Source organism: Coregonus lavaretus, assembly GCF_964263955.1.
Source record: "Coregonus lavaretus genome assembly, chromosome: 28".
NCBI classification, from domain to species: Eukaryota; Metazoa; Chordata; class Actinopteri; order Salmoniformes; family Salmonidae; genus Coregonus; species Coregonus lavaretus.
This window is the reverse complement of record NC_140015.1, coordinates 29,068,406-29,081,859: the sequence shown is the minus strand read 5'-3', so window position 1 is coordinate 29,081,859 and position 13,454 is coordinate 29,068,406. Positions and strand designations below refer to the sequence as shown.

The 13,454-nt window shown below is 48.9% G+C and overlaps 1 pseudogene across 1 annotated transcript in view; it reads left to right on the top strand.

Annotated features, from left to right (window-relative positions):
* Positions 1-13,454, top strand: part of LOC311103216 (centrosomal protein of 112 kDa-like) — a 118,268-nt pseudogene that overhangs the window by 91,227 nt on the left and 13,587 nt on the right. The gene's annotated exons all lie outside the window — the stretch shown is intronic.

The following is a 13,454-nucleotide window of genomic DNA, read 5'->3' as shown; positions in this document are numbered from 1 at the left end:
CTCTTATCCTCCATTTCCACCCTCTGTCCTCTTTTCATGATCTTCCACCCCTACATGGCACTCCCAGTAGAGAAGAACAGGGTACAGAGGTAGGGTAGTATACATATGGAGAATCAGTCATGACCAGTATACCAGATTTTTCCTGTTATTGGTATGTAGGACATAACGGACTGCTTATCAGATTGGAAGCTTTTAACACTAGAACCGCTGGGCGTCGATGCTAATAGCTAATAGCAAAATGAATCATTTGGTTGTGTTTATGAAAGCCTTGGGTAACATTAGAATACGATTTGTATTTTATTTAAAATAACACAATAGCATTTTCGTTAGTTTATGTTACTGTAGGCTGCTATATGTAAAAAAAACGATTTATAATAAAAACGCCCAAATTCAAGTGTTCAACCAATTTTATTTGTGGATGCCTTTGTTACCACTATGAAACAGAAAGCATATGCGTTGGAACATGGTAACAGCTTATTTTTATAACGACTCCCCAAAAAATATATACCCCAATCACCTTGAAGCACGGTCAAAAAACGCACGGTCCAAGGACACAATTTTCGTAACTTTAATAGTATCCGGTTTTCTCTTGATTGTTTTCCGTTGTCTAGTTATTCTTCAGCACCGTTGTAACGGCTGCGCAGAGGGAGGGAGCTCCCGCCTCACTTTGTTCATGGTGCCAGCCAGACTTGTAAGCAACTTGTTCGCCATTGACAGTGGAGTGAAGAAATTGTCCATGGTGACATTGCTCCCCTTGCTAACATAAGGTTCCACAAGCCTCATCACCACATTCTCCTATGCTCGCGTCTGCTGCCCGATGTGGATATTTTCCCAGAGATTGAAAGTCGTTCAGCATGTACAATTACGCACGCTCTCGCTGTGTAGCCTACTCATAGTAGGCCAGAGTACTGATCAGACTGCTTTGATTGGGTGAACTGATATAGGGTACATACCATTTGAAGATTAGAATGGATCAATACAGTAGAATGGTCCGCCCTGTTGGTGAATGCATAATTATGCTTCCCCTCGCTCATCAATTCACCCATTCTCCGCATCATACTTTACTTAATTTATTTCATCTGTTATATGTGTGATATTAGTTTCGGTATAGTTTAGGTTCAGTTTCGAGGCAATTGTCGGGGTGATTATCAGCTGGGTGATTATCAGCTGGGCACTGCAGTTTCAACTGTCGGAAGGAGTGAAGCAGGCCCTACTGTTGGGAGAAGGAGTAGAGCAGGCCCTACTGTTGGGAGAAGGAGTAGAGCAGGCCCTACTGTTGGGAGAAGGAGTAGAGCAGGCCCTACTGTTGGGAGAAGGAGTAGAGCAGGCCCTACTGTTGGGAGAAGGAGTAGAGCAGGCCCTACTGTTGGGAGAAAGAATAGAGCAGGCCCTACTGTTGGGAGAAGGAGTGGAGGTGGCCCTACTGTTGGGAGAAGGAGCGAAGCGGGCCCTACTGTTGGGAGAAAGAATAGAGCAGGCCCTACTGTTGGGAGAAGGAGTGGAGGTGGCCCTACTGTTGGGAGAAGGAGCGAAGCAGGCCCTACTGTTGGGAGAAAGAATAGAGCAGGCCCTACTGTTGGGAGAAAGAATAGAGCAGGCCCTACTGTTGGGAGAAGGAGTGGAGGTGGCCCTACTGTTGGGAGAAGGAGCAAAGCAGGCCCTACTGTTGGGAGAAGGAGTAGAGCAGGCCCTACTGTTGGGAGAAGGAGCGAAGCAGGCCCTACTGTTGGGAGAAAGAATAGAGCAGGCCCTACTGTTGGGAGAAGGAGTGGAGGTGGCCCTACTGTTGGGAGAAGGAGTGAAGCAGGCCCTACTGTTGGGAGAAAGAATAGAGCAGGCCCTACTGTTGGGAGAAGGAGTAGAGCAGGCCCTACTGTTGGGAGAAGGAGTGGAGGTGGCCCTACTGTTGGGAGAAGGAGCGAAGCAGGCCCTACTGTTGGGAGAAGGAGTAGAGCAGGCCCTACTGTTGGGAGAAGGAGTGGAGGTGGCGCTACTGTTGGGAGAAGGAGTAGAGCAGGCCCTACTGTTGGGAGAAGGAGCGGAGCAGGCCCTACTGTTGGGAGAAGGAGCGAAGCAGGCCCTACTGTTGGGAGAAGGAGCGAAGCAGGCCCTAATGTTGGGAGAAGGAGTGGAGCTTGTTGGGAGAAGGAGCGAAGCAGGCCCTACTGTTGGGAGAAGGAGTGGAGGTGGCCCTACTGTTGGGAGAAGGAAGGAAGCAGGCCCTACTGTTGGGAGAAGGAGTGAAGCAGGCCCTACTGTTGGGAGAAGGAGCGAAGCAGGCCCTACTGTTGGGAGAAGGAGTAGAGCAGGCTCTACTGTTGGGAGAAGGAAGGAAGCAGGCCCTACTGTTGGGAGAAGGAAGGAAGCAGGCCCTACTGTTGGGAGAAGGAGTAGAGCAGGCCCTACTGTTGGGAGAAGGAGCGAAGCAGGCCCTACTGTTGGGAGAAGGAGTGGAGCAGGCCCTACTGTTGGGAGAAGGAGTAGAGCAGGCCCTACTGTTGGGAGAAAGAGTGGAGGTGGCCCTACTGTTGGGAGAAGGAAGGAAGCAGGCCCTACTGTTGGGAGAAGGAGTGAAGCAGGCCCTACTGTTGGGAGAAGGAGCGAAGCAGGCCCTACTGTTGGGAGAAGGAGTAGAGCAGGCTCTACTGTTGGGAGAAGGAAGGAAGCAGGCCCTACTGTTGTGAGAAGGAAGGAAGCAGGCCCTACTGTTGGGAGAAGGAGTAGAGCAGGCCCTACTGTTGGGAGAAGGAGCGAAGCAGGCCCTACTGTTGGGAGAAGGAGTGGAGCAGGCCCTACTGTTGGGAGAAGGAGTAGAGCAGGCCCTACTGTTGGGAGAAGGAGTGGAGGTGGCCCTACTGTTGGGAGAAGGAACGAAGCAGGCCCTACTGTTGGGAGAAGGAGTAGAGCAGGCCTTACTGTTGGGAGAAGGAGCGAAGCAGGCCCTACTGTTGGGAGAAGGAGTGGAGCAGGCCCTACTGTTGGGAGAAGGAGTAGAGCAGGCCCTACTGTTGGGAGAAAGAGTAGGGCAGGCCCTACTGTTGGGAGAAGGAGCGAAGCAGGCCCTACTGTTGGGAGAAGGAGCGAAGCAGGCCCTACTGTTGGGAGAAGGATTAGAGCAGGCCCTACTGTTGGGAGAAGGAGCGAAGCAGGCCCTACTGTTGGGAGAAGGAGCGAAGCAGGCCCTACTGTTCGGGGGAAGGAGCTAAGCAGGCCCTACTGTTGGGAGAAGGAGTAGAGCAGGCCCTACTGTTGGGAGAAGGAGCGAAGCAGGCCCTACTGTTGGGAGAAGGAGCGGAGCAGGCCCTACTGTTGGAAGAAGGAGCGGAGAAGCCCCTACTGTTGGGAGAAGGAGCCGAGCATGCCCTACTGTTGGGAGAAGGAGCGGAGCAGGCCCTACTGTTGGGAGAAGGAGCGGAGCAGGCCCTACTGTTGGGAGAAGGAGCGGAGCAGGCCCTACTGTTGGGTGAAGGAGCGGGGCAGGCCTTACTGTTGGGTGAAGGAGCGGAGCAGGCCCTACTGTTGGGTAAAGGAGCGGGGCAGGCCCTACTGTTGGGTAAAGGAGCGGGGCAGGCCTTACTGTTGGGAGAAGGAGCGGAGCAGGCCCTACTGTTGGGAGAAGGAGCGGAGCAGGCCCTACTGTTGGGAGAAGGAGCGGAGCAGGCCCTACTGTTGGGAGAAGGAGCGGGGCAGGCCTTACTGTTGGGAGAAGGAGCGGAGCAGGCCCTACTGTTGGGAGAAGGAGCGGAGCAGGCCCTACTGTTGGGTAAAGGAGTGGGTCAGGCCTTACTGTTGGGAGAAGGAGCGGGGCAGGCCCTACTGTTGGGAGAAGGAGCGGAGCAGGCCCTACTGTTGGGAGAAGGAGCGGAGCAGGCCCTACTGTTGGGTAAAGGAGTGGGGCAGGCCTTACTGTTGGGAGAAGGAGCGGGGCAGGCCCTACTGTTGGGAGAAGGAGCGGAGCAGGCCCTACTGTTGGGTAAAGGAGTGGGGCAGGCCTTACTGTTGGGAGAAGGAGCGGAGCAGGCCCTACTGTTGGGAGAAGGAGCGGAGCAGGCCCTACTGTTGGGAGAAGGAGTGGAGCAGGCCCTACTGTTGGGAGAAGGAGCGGAGCAGGCCCTACTGTTGGGTAAAGGAGTGGGGCAGGCCTTACTGTTGGGAGAAGGAGCGGAGCAGGCCCTACTGTTGGGAGAAGGAGCGGAGCAGGCCCTACTGTTGGGAGAAGGAGTGGAGCAGGCCCTACTGTTGGGAGAAGGAGCGGAGCAGGCCCTACTGTTGGGAGAAGGAGCGGAGCAGGCCCTACTGTTGGGTGAAGGAGCGGAGCAGGCCCTACTGTTGGGAGAAGGAGCGGAGCAGGCCCTACTGTTGGGTAAAGGAGCGGGGCAGGCCTTACTGTTGGGAGAAGGAGCGGAGCAGGCCCTACTGTTGGGAGAAGGAGCGGAGCAGGCCCTACTGTTGGGAGAAGGAGCGGAGCAGGCCCTACTGTTGGCTAAAGGAGCGGGGCAGGCCTTACTGTTGGGAGAAGGAGCGGAGCAGGCCCTACTGTTGGGAGAAGGAGCGGAGCAGGCCCTACTGTTGGGTAAAGGAGTGGGGCAGGCCTTACAGTTGGGAAAAGGAGCGGGGCAGGCCCTACTGTTGGGAGAAGGAGCGGAGCAAGCCCTACTGTTGGGTAAAGGAGTGGGGCAGGCCTTACTGTTGGGAGAAGGAGCGGAGCAGGCCCTACTGTTGGGTAAAGGAGTGGGGCAGGCCCTACTGTTGGGAGAAATAACATGCCCTCCTAAAACTGGTTATAACTCCAATTATGTTTGTGATATTAAGATTCTAACAGTGTCAGTGTGGTATATAGACTTATTTAGGAAAAGTCAAGGACAGGGGGGCATGAGTAAAAAAAATCACAAGCAGTCAAAATGACTGCTTTAGCGGTTCTAGTGTGAAAAGGTGTAACAGATGAATCTTCCTTTTAAAAGCTGTAACAGATTAATGATTATTCCACTATCAGTCACATTGACACTGCTCTAGTTTTACTCTCTCTGACTCTGTCTGACTCTCTCTTTATCAAGCAATCGTTTTTCATGAGTGGTTACGGTATGAACTAGGCTTTTGCAGGGGGAGTCAAAGTGTGTGTGTGTGTGTGTTTGTGTGTGAGAGTAGAGCGGAGGGCCTGGGTTTGGCAGTGCTACATATTGTGGTTTGGCTACAGTGTGTCGCCGATGTCTGAGTTTGTCGCTCCATATCTCACCCCTCAGTGACAGACTGACATCATGTAACTGACTGAGTAACTTACATCATCTGACTGACTGACTGACTTCATCTAACTGAGTAACTGACATCATCTGACTGACTGACTGACTGACTTCATCTAACTGAGTAACTGACATCATCTGACTGACTGACTGACTGACTGACCGACTGACATCATCTAACTGAGTAACTGACATCATCTGACTGACTGACTATTAACTAAGGAGACCTTTCAGAACCTGTCTGACAGGCAGGGTTTAATAATGCTACACATTTAACCAGCCACCCCAACAGGTTAGCCTTCCATTTGTATTCTAGTCAAGAATTAACTTTGTAGCTTCAGGGGTATATGGAGAGTAGGGGGTTAGGGGACTACAAGTAAAAGAAGAGGTAGTAATAATGGACTGGATGTCTAATAGCCCCTCCCAGCCCCTGTTCATTATGTCTAATAGCCCCTCCCAGCCCCTGTTCATTATGTCTAATAGCCCCTCCCAGCCCCTGTTCATTATGTCTAATAGCCCCTCCCAGCCCCTGTTCATTATGTCTAATAGCCCCTCCCAGACCCTGTTCATTATGTCTAATAGCCCCTCCCAGCCCCTGTTCATTATGTCTAATAGCCCCTCCCAGCCCCTGTTCATTATGTCTAATAGCCCCTCCCAGCCCCTGTTCATTATGTCTAATAGCCCCTCCCAGCCCCTGTTCATTATGTCTAATAGCCCCTCCCAGCCCCTGTTCATTATGTCTAATAGCCCCTCCCAGCCCCTGTTCATTATGTCTAATAGCCCCTCCCAGCCCCTGTTCATTATGTCCAATAGCCCCTCCCAGCCCCTGTTCATTATGTCTAATAGCCCCTCCCAGCCCCTGTTCATTATGTCTAATAGCCCCTCCCAGCCCCTGTTCATTATGTCTAATAGCCCCTCCCAGCCCCTGTTCATTATGTCCAATAGCCCCTCCCAGCCCCTGTTCATTATGTCTAATAGCCCCTCCCAGCCGCTGTTCATTATGTCCAATAGCCCCTCCCAGCCCCTGTTCATTATGTCTAATAGCCCCTCCCAGCCCCTGTTCATTATGTCCAATAGACCCTCCATTGCACGTAATACAGCCCAGGGCTGGGAAATCACCCATAATCCCGTGCAGGTTGAGCAGGAAGCCCAGGGAAGGTGGTGTTGATCAGAGCCTAATCCTGAGCAGGGCCCATCAAAGAGCCTCTCTTTCATTAGGCCCCAGCCCAGCTGCACTGCATTAGGACCGGAATGCAGGGACCGCCAGGGCACCCAGCTCCATTTTGGATCCATATAGAAGAGTTAGTATGGGAGAGAATGACAGTTGGTGAGATAGTGCATGACTGTATAGTATATGAAGTATGAAGGAACGCCTCTTTTCCTGTCTGTTTCTCTTCCTCTCACATAAAACCAATCACACCAGACACTTAAGAGTTGTTTACCAGCCGTAACTCATTTAGTCGTTTCTTCTTCCCTCCTATTTTCCATCTGAGACGGCAGGGTAATATTATGATGACCTGCAGATGTCAGAGGGTCTGATGTCCAACTGAAATTCTGAGCGGAGTTGAACTAGGTTTATACACCCTCTGCAATGTGATAGATATGTGGCATACTTTTCTTTAAAAGAGAACTGATGAGTTTCAGCCCAAAATCCAGTTGGTCCTTTTTAGCTGGAAATGCACACACCGGGTCAGAAGCGAGCTCAAACGTTAGGCGAAAGTTACGTAGGAAACTTTTTCCCCCCCTCTTTTTATCTGTGATTTAAAAAAGTTTGACATAGGAATGATGGGCGAAAAAAGTTCCAAGTTCCAGCGCAGTTTCATGGCAGTTATTTCATGTGCGATTGACGTTGGCCAGTTTCAGCTCCATATTGACTGGGCCGGCTGTTTTCTGAGCTGAAATGTCTTATTCTTTTGATGCTGAGGTAGAAAAATGCTGTCCTTTGCAATCCGCCCCAGCCCGGTCGGTCTTGAAGCTTGAAGCCTGGGCCGGCCGGAATGTTTGAAGGCATCTCCTAGATCCCGGAGTAAAGGCAGGAGAAATCCATTAAATCCATGAATGGATTCTCATCAAAGAAGTGTGTGTTTGAGAGAGACAGAAAGCAGGGGGAATGAAATAATGAGAAACCGTATTTTAAAGGAGATAAGATCACGCATTAAGATTGTTCTAACGCCCGAGAAAGAAAAGGAGAGAGAGAAATTGGGAGATATAGGAGAACGAGAGAGAAAGTAGGTGGGGGTATTTCACTGTTTGCCTGCTATTGAGGTTTATCTGCCTGTGTGTGTGTGTGTGTGTCCATAACGTCTCTTCTACCCCCCCCCCACACACACACACACACACACACGTGCAGCCCCGGCCTCCCAATCTCCATCCTCCACAGAGGGGCCTGTGAAGCTTCTGTGTGCCCGATAACGTTGCCTCTGCTCTAGGCTGCTCAGAGGAGACCTCCTGCCTCTCACTTAACCTTATCTGGTTCTCTTATTTACCTACCTCACTCTTTTCCACTTCCTCCCTTCAAGTCATGGCAAAGCAAAGAGTATCAGGGCTTCCTAGAAAGAGCTTGTCTTACCAGAATTAGGGGCTATGCCGATTTTTTTGAAAAAGCGAAAGGTGTTTCCGAGAACACACACACACACACACACAGACAGAGACCCTCTCAGGATACACACACACACAAACACACTCTCTCTCTCTCCTGCTCTCTCTCTCTCTCTCTCTCTCTCAATTCAATTCAATTTCAATTTAAAGGCTTTATTGGCATGGGAAACGTATGTTAACATTGCCAAAGCAAGTGAAGTAGATAGTAAACAAAAGTGAAATAAACAATAAATATTAACAGTAAACATTACACTCAGAAGTTTCCCAAAGAATAAAGACATTTCAAATGTCATATTATGTATATATACAGTGTTGTAACAATGTGCAAATAGTTAAAGTACAAATAGGAAAATATATAAACATAAATATGGGTTTTATTTACAATGGTGTTTGTTCTTCACTGGTTGCCCTTTTCTTGTGGCAACAGGTCACAAATCTTGCAGCTGTGATTGTCACACCCTGACTCAGGGGACGCTTAAATGTTGAGTCAGGGTGTGTATGTTCTATGTTGGGTATTTCTATGTTGGTGTTCTATTATGTGTATTTCTATGTTGGCCGGTGTGGTTCCCAATCAGAGGCAGCTGTAGCTCGTTGTCTCTGATTGGGGACCATACTTAGGCAGCCTATTGGCACTAGTGGGTTGTGGGATCTTGTTCCAGTTAAGGTATGTTGTGTTGTGCTGCCTTGGACTTCACGTTTCGTTTCGTTTTGTTTATTGTTTTGTCGTTGTGTTTAATATTTAATAAACATGTACGCATATCACGCTGCGCCTTGGTCTGACCCGTCGATGAACTAACGTGACAGTGATGGCACACTGTGGTTTTTCACCCAGTAGATAAAGGAGTTTATCAAAATTCGGTTTGTTTTTGAATTCTTTGTGGATCGCTGTAATCTGAGGGAAATATGTGTCTCTAATATGGTCATACATTTTACAGGAGGTTTGGAAGTGCAGCTCAGTTTCCACCTCATTTTGTGGGCAGTGTGCACATAGCCTGTCTTCTCTTGAGAGCCAGGTCTGCCTACGGCAGCCTTTCTCAATAGCAAGGCTATGCTCACTGAGTCTGTACATAGTCACAGTGGTCAGGTATTCTGCCACTGTGTATTCTCTGTTCAGGGCCAAATAGCATTCTAGTTTGCTCTGTTTTTTTGTTCTTTCCAATGTGTCAAGTAATTCTCTTTTTGTTTTCTCATGATTTGGTTGGGTCTAATTGTGTTGTTGTTGTCCTGGGGCTCTCTCTCTCTCTCTCTCTCTCTCACTCACTTACTCACTCTCACACACACACACACACACACACACACACTGGCTGTCTCATCCACTCTGTTGTTTCCTCACTAACTATGGTGCTGTATTTAGACAGGTAAAGACATACACAGTCCTCAATGGACAAGCTTCACATTGTAGTATTATGTGTCTCAGTTAAAGCTTCCAATGCATGTTGAGAAGAGAAGAGGTTTACAATACAGAAGTTAATGTTGTGAATCAGTGTTTTACACCGAAGTGTTTTACTCTGAGCTCTAAGGCCTAGTAAACTGCTCTCTGTTGTCTCCTTCCACCTCCCTCCCTAATGACCACACACACTGTCTCACATACACACACTGTGTCTCACACACACTAGCACCCATACACATAAACACATACACCCACACAAACACACACACCCGAACACTCACCCCACCTATCAACATTAGAAATGTATCTGGCACACCCCATAACAAAAGATTGTAGAGCTCAGGTCTGATATGAGGTGAGTGCTGTTAGGCTTCTTCTTGTGTGTGTGTGAGAGAGAGAGATTATTTGAACTGATCTGTGTTTGGTTTGGGGCTACAACTGGCACAGTCGTGTTTTAGTGGACGTGAATGGATGGTTAGTTTGCTATGTTCAGTGTATACTCTGGCTAGCCTGGTCCCAAATCTGTTCGTGCTGTCTTGCCAGTGACCATAGTAGGTGGGAAAGACTGCACAAACAGATGACGTGGTGAGGAAAAGCGACTTGTAAGGTAGGCTACTCTAGCGTATAATGGATTTGACCTCATTCCCTTCTACAGCTGATAGAGGGTTGAACATGACGGGAACTAACTCTTGATCATGGAATATTACCAGTGATGGGTGGTTAGTGGTTACCCAGTGATGGGTGGTTAGTGGTTACTCAGGCCTTGAGCAGGGAACTGATGACTGTTATGTAGGTGATGCATCTTCAGAGGGCTGTGTGTGTGTGTGTGTGTGTGTGTGTGTGTGTGTGTGTGTGTGTGTGTGTGTGTATGTGTATCCTTTCCTCAGACTCCTCCAATTCCACCCCTCACTCCTCTTCTCCCCACACTCCTCCACTGCTCTCTCGTTCATCCAGACCAGCCGTGATAAAACCCAGACAGAGAGAGGAGATAATCAGAGTCTTCCTATGTGTCAGTCTGTGTGTTGGTTAACCCTGTGTAGCTAGCTGGCATAGCTCTCCTCTGTACTCTCATCTGGCTAACGGTAATGACACCTGGCCTCCACCGTACAGCACCCGCATCGCAATGGTAACGAGGTGTGTGGTACACAAACGGCATGGTAATTTTAGGTTTCTTCGGCTATGACAACGGGAAGGAAGGAGAGATGAAAGAAAGGAGAGAAGAATTAAAGCAGGCACAGGAGAAGATCGAGCTGCCAGGCCTTTAAGTGTGAGCAGATGGAGTTTCTCTCCTCTCTCTCTCTCTCTCAATCACTCAGTTCTTCAGAAGGTATAGCCTCAGGCCTCCAGCAGATTTAACTTCAGCCACATCTTTCTCTCTCGCTCTTCCTCACTCTCTTCCTCTCTCTCTGTCTCTGTCTCACGTGTAGGCCTAGATGTAGAGAAACAGAAAGCAGACTGTCTGACTGGTAATGTGGTTACACAGTTATTGATGTTTAGACAATGTATTTTTCCATCAGGGTTAATGCAGAATCTAAATACTAACGTTGTAGCATATTGGCCATGACTAGAGATCAGAGTATGTTCCTGGTCAGTCACGTTGCTGATGGACAACTAAAAAGCAACGTCAATACACTGTCAGATGTGACATTATGTGATATTTATTTATTATTTCATTTTTATTTTTTATCTTTTGCAGAAATGTCTATAAACCGTTTTTTGCTTTGTCATTATGGGGTATTGCGTGTAGATTGATGAGGGGAAAAAAATGTTTTTTAATCCATTTTAGAATAAGGCTGAATACTTTCCGAATGCACTGTACCCACTGGGGTATGTAATCACCACAGTGTTAGTGTTTTAGCGTGTGTATCACTCAGTCTTGAAGGGTTTGAAGTAGCTAGTGTGTGAATCCTGTTCTTCCGTCAGCCAGGAGATGGTGGTGCTGTTTGTTTGTTTGTCATCCTTGTTGTTCTGCCTCAACCAACAGCCTCGCTCCACTAACTGGTTCTCTGCCATTTGGAGATACACCAAATCCCATTATTCCTGGTCATGGATTATATAGCAAAACAGAGGAGGGAATGATCAAAGAAGACGTCCTGCAATCACCTCAGAGTGACAGACAGGGATGAGGATCACCTCAGAGTGACAGACAGGGATGAGGATCACCTCAGAGTGACAGACAGGGATGAGGATCACCTCAGAGTGACAGACAGAGATGAGGATCACCTCAGAGTGACAGACAGAGATGAGGATCACCTCAGAGTGACAGACAGAGATGAGGATCACCTCAGAGTGACAGACAGAGATGAGGATCACCTCAGGGTGACAGACAGGGATGAGGATCACCTCAGAGTGACAGACAGGGATGAGGATCACCTCAGAGTGACAGACAGGGATGAGGATCACCTCAGAGTGACAGACAGAGATGAGGATCACATCAGAGTGACAGACAGGGATGAGGATCACCCCAGAGTAACAGACAGGGATGGAGGCTTAACAGCGAACATCTGATTTAGAGGGGGGTGTGTGTGTGTGTGTGTGTGTGTGTGTAAATGAAGATGAAAGTCAGAGCTGTTGTGTTGTTTATGGGTGAGGGGGGGTATAACATGTTGTGTGTGACATGTGTGTGCCACGGGTGCGTGCGTTCATGCATACATACGGTACATGTATGTGTATACATTTACATTTACGTCATTTAGCAGACGCTCTTATCCAGAGCGACTTACAGTTAGTGAGTGCATACATTATTTTTTTATACTGGTCCCCCGTGGGAATCAAACCCACAACCCTGGCATTGCAAACGCCATGCTCTACCAACTGAGCTACACCCCTGCCGGCCATTCCCTCCCCTACCCTGGACGATGCTGGGCCAATTGTGCGCCGCCCCATTGGTCTCCCGGTCGCGGCCGGTTACGACAGAGCCTGGATTCGAACCAGGATCTCTAGTGACACAGCGCTGCAGTGCCTTAGACCACTGCGCCACTCGGGGACATGTATATGTGTGTGTGCATCTCGTAGGCCCGGTCTTTGCCGTGGGCCCCAGCAGCAGCAGCAGAGATAATGACTCAAACAGATGAAAGAGACAGAGCAAAGAATTTTGCCAGTCCACCAAAAACATATTACAGCTCTCTGTCTCAGACATGGCAGGACGTTTTTGAAGTCGTTGGAGAGGAGCGGCACGGTCTCTCAATCACATTAATCAAGGCAGACAGCTCCTATCCTGTAGAGAATGTTGTAGATTACAGTCAGTTTGCTTTCGAACACAACTCTGGAGGGATATTTAGAGAGGTGGAGGAAGATGAGATGGAGAAAGAAGAACAGAAAAGACAGGGGAAGGTAGAAGAGCATCTTGTACCGCAGCCCTCTGCTCAGCCAAACACCCCCAGGGTCATCTAATGGAACAACCTGCAGGTGGTCCGACCCCCGGGGTCATCTAATGGAACAACCCGCAGGTGGTCCGACCCCCGGGGTCATCTAATGGAACAACCCGCAGGTGGTCCGACTGCTTTAAGACGTCAGTGGCCGTCACAGAGAAGCTACACAGATGCATCCATGGACCCCTGTCTAAGCCCCTCTCTGGCCCCCTCTGTCTGCCCCACTAATCCACCTTAATAGAGGTGAGACAGACCTCCCCCTCCCCTCCCAACTCTAGACAGCCTCAAAGAAGAGAGAGAGTTAAAAAGAGAGGGATTTAAAAGGAGAGAGTTAAAAGGAGAGCCCAATATGAAAATCAAACAGTGCAGTCCAGCCCTTCCTCTATAGCTAAGTGGTTCCAACTGATGTAAACATGACAGGAATTGAGTTGGAGAGACTAAGAGATAGCTAGGTAGAAAGAAAAAGAGAGAGATAGAAAGAGAGATGTTGCTGTCTGAAGGCAGGTAGCCTAGCGTTAAGAGCGTTGGGCTAGTAACCAAAAGGTTGCTGCTTCGAATCTGTCTATGTGCCCTTGAGCAAGGCACTTAACCCTAATTGCTCTGGATAAGAGCATCTGCTAAATGACTAAAATGTAAACGTAAAGACTGACATTAGCATACGGTCACCCTTACCAAACACAGGACTGAGAAAAGTGAAAAGTGTTTGAACACCTAGCTATATCTTGACCATGCATGTACGAAGACACACACACACCAGACCAGTGTGTGTACTATCCAGGGTCTCTCTCTCGAGCACTCAATGTCAAACTTTGTTTGTACTACTACCACCATACCTCACGTGTCTGACCCTATTTACCT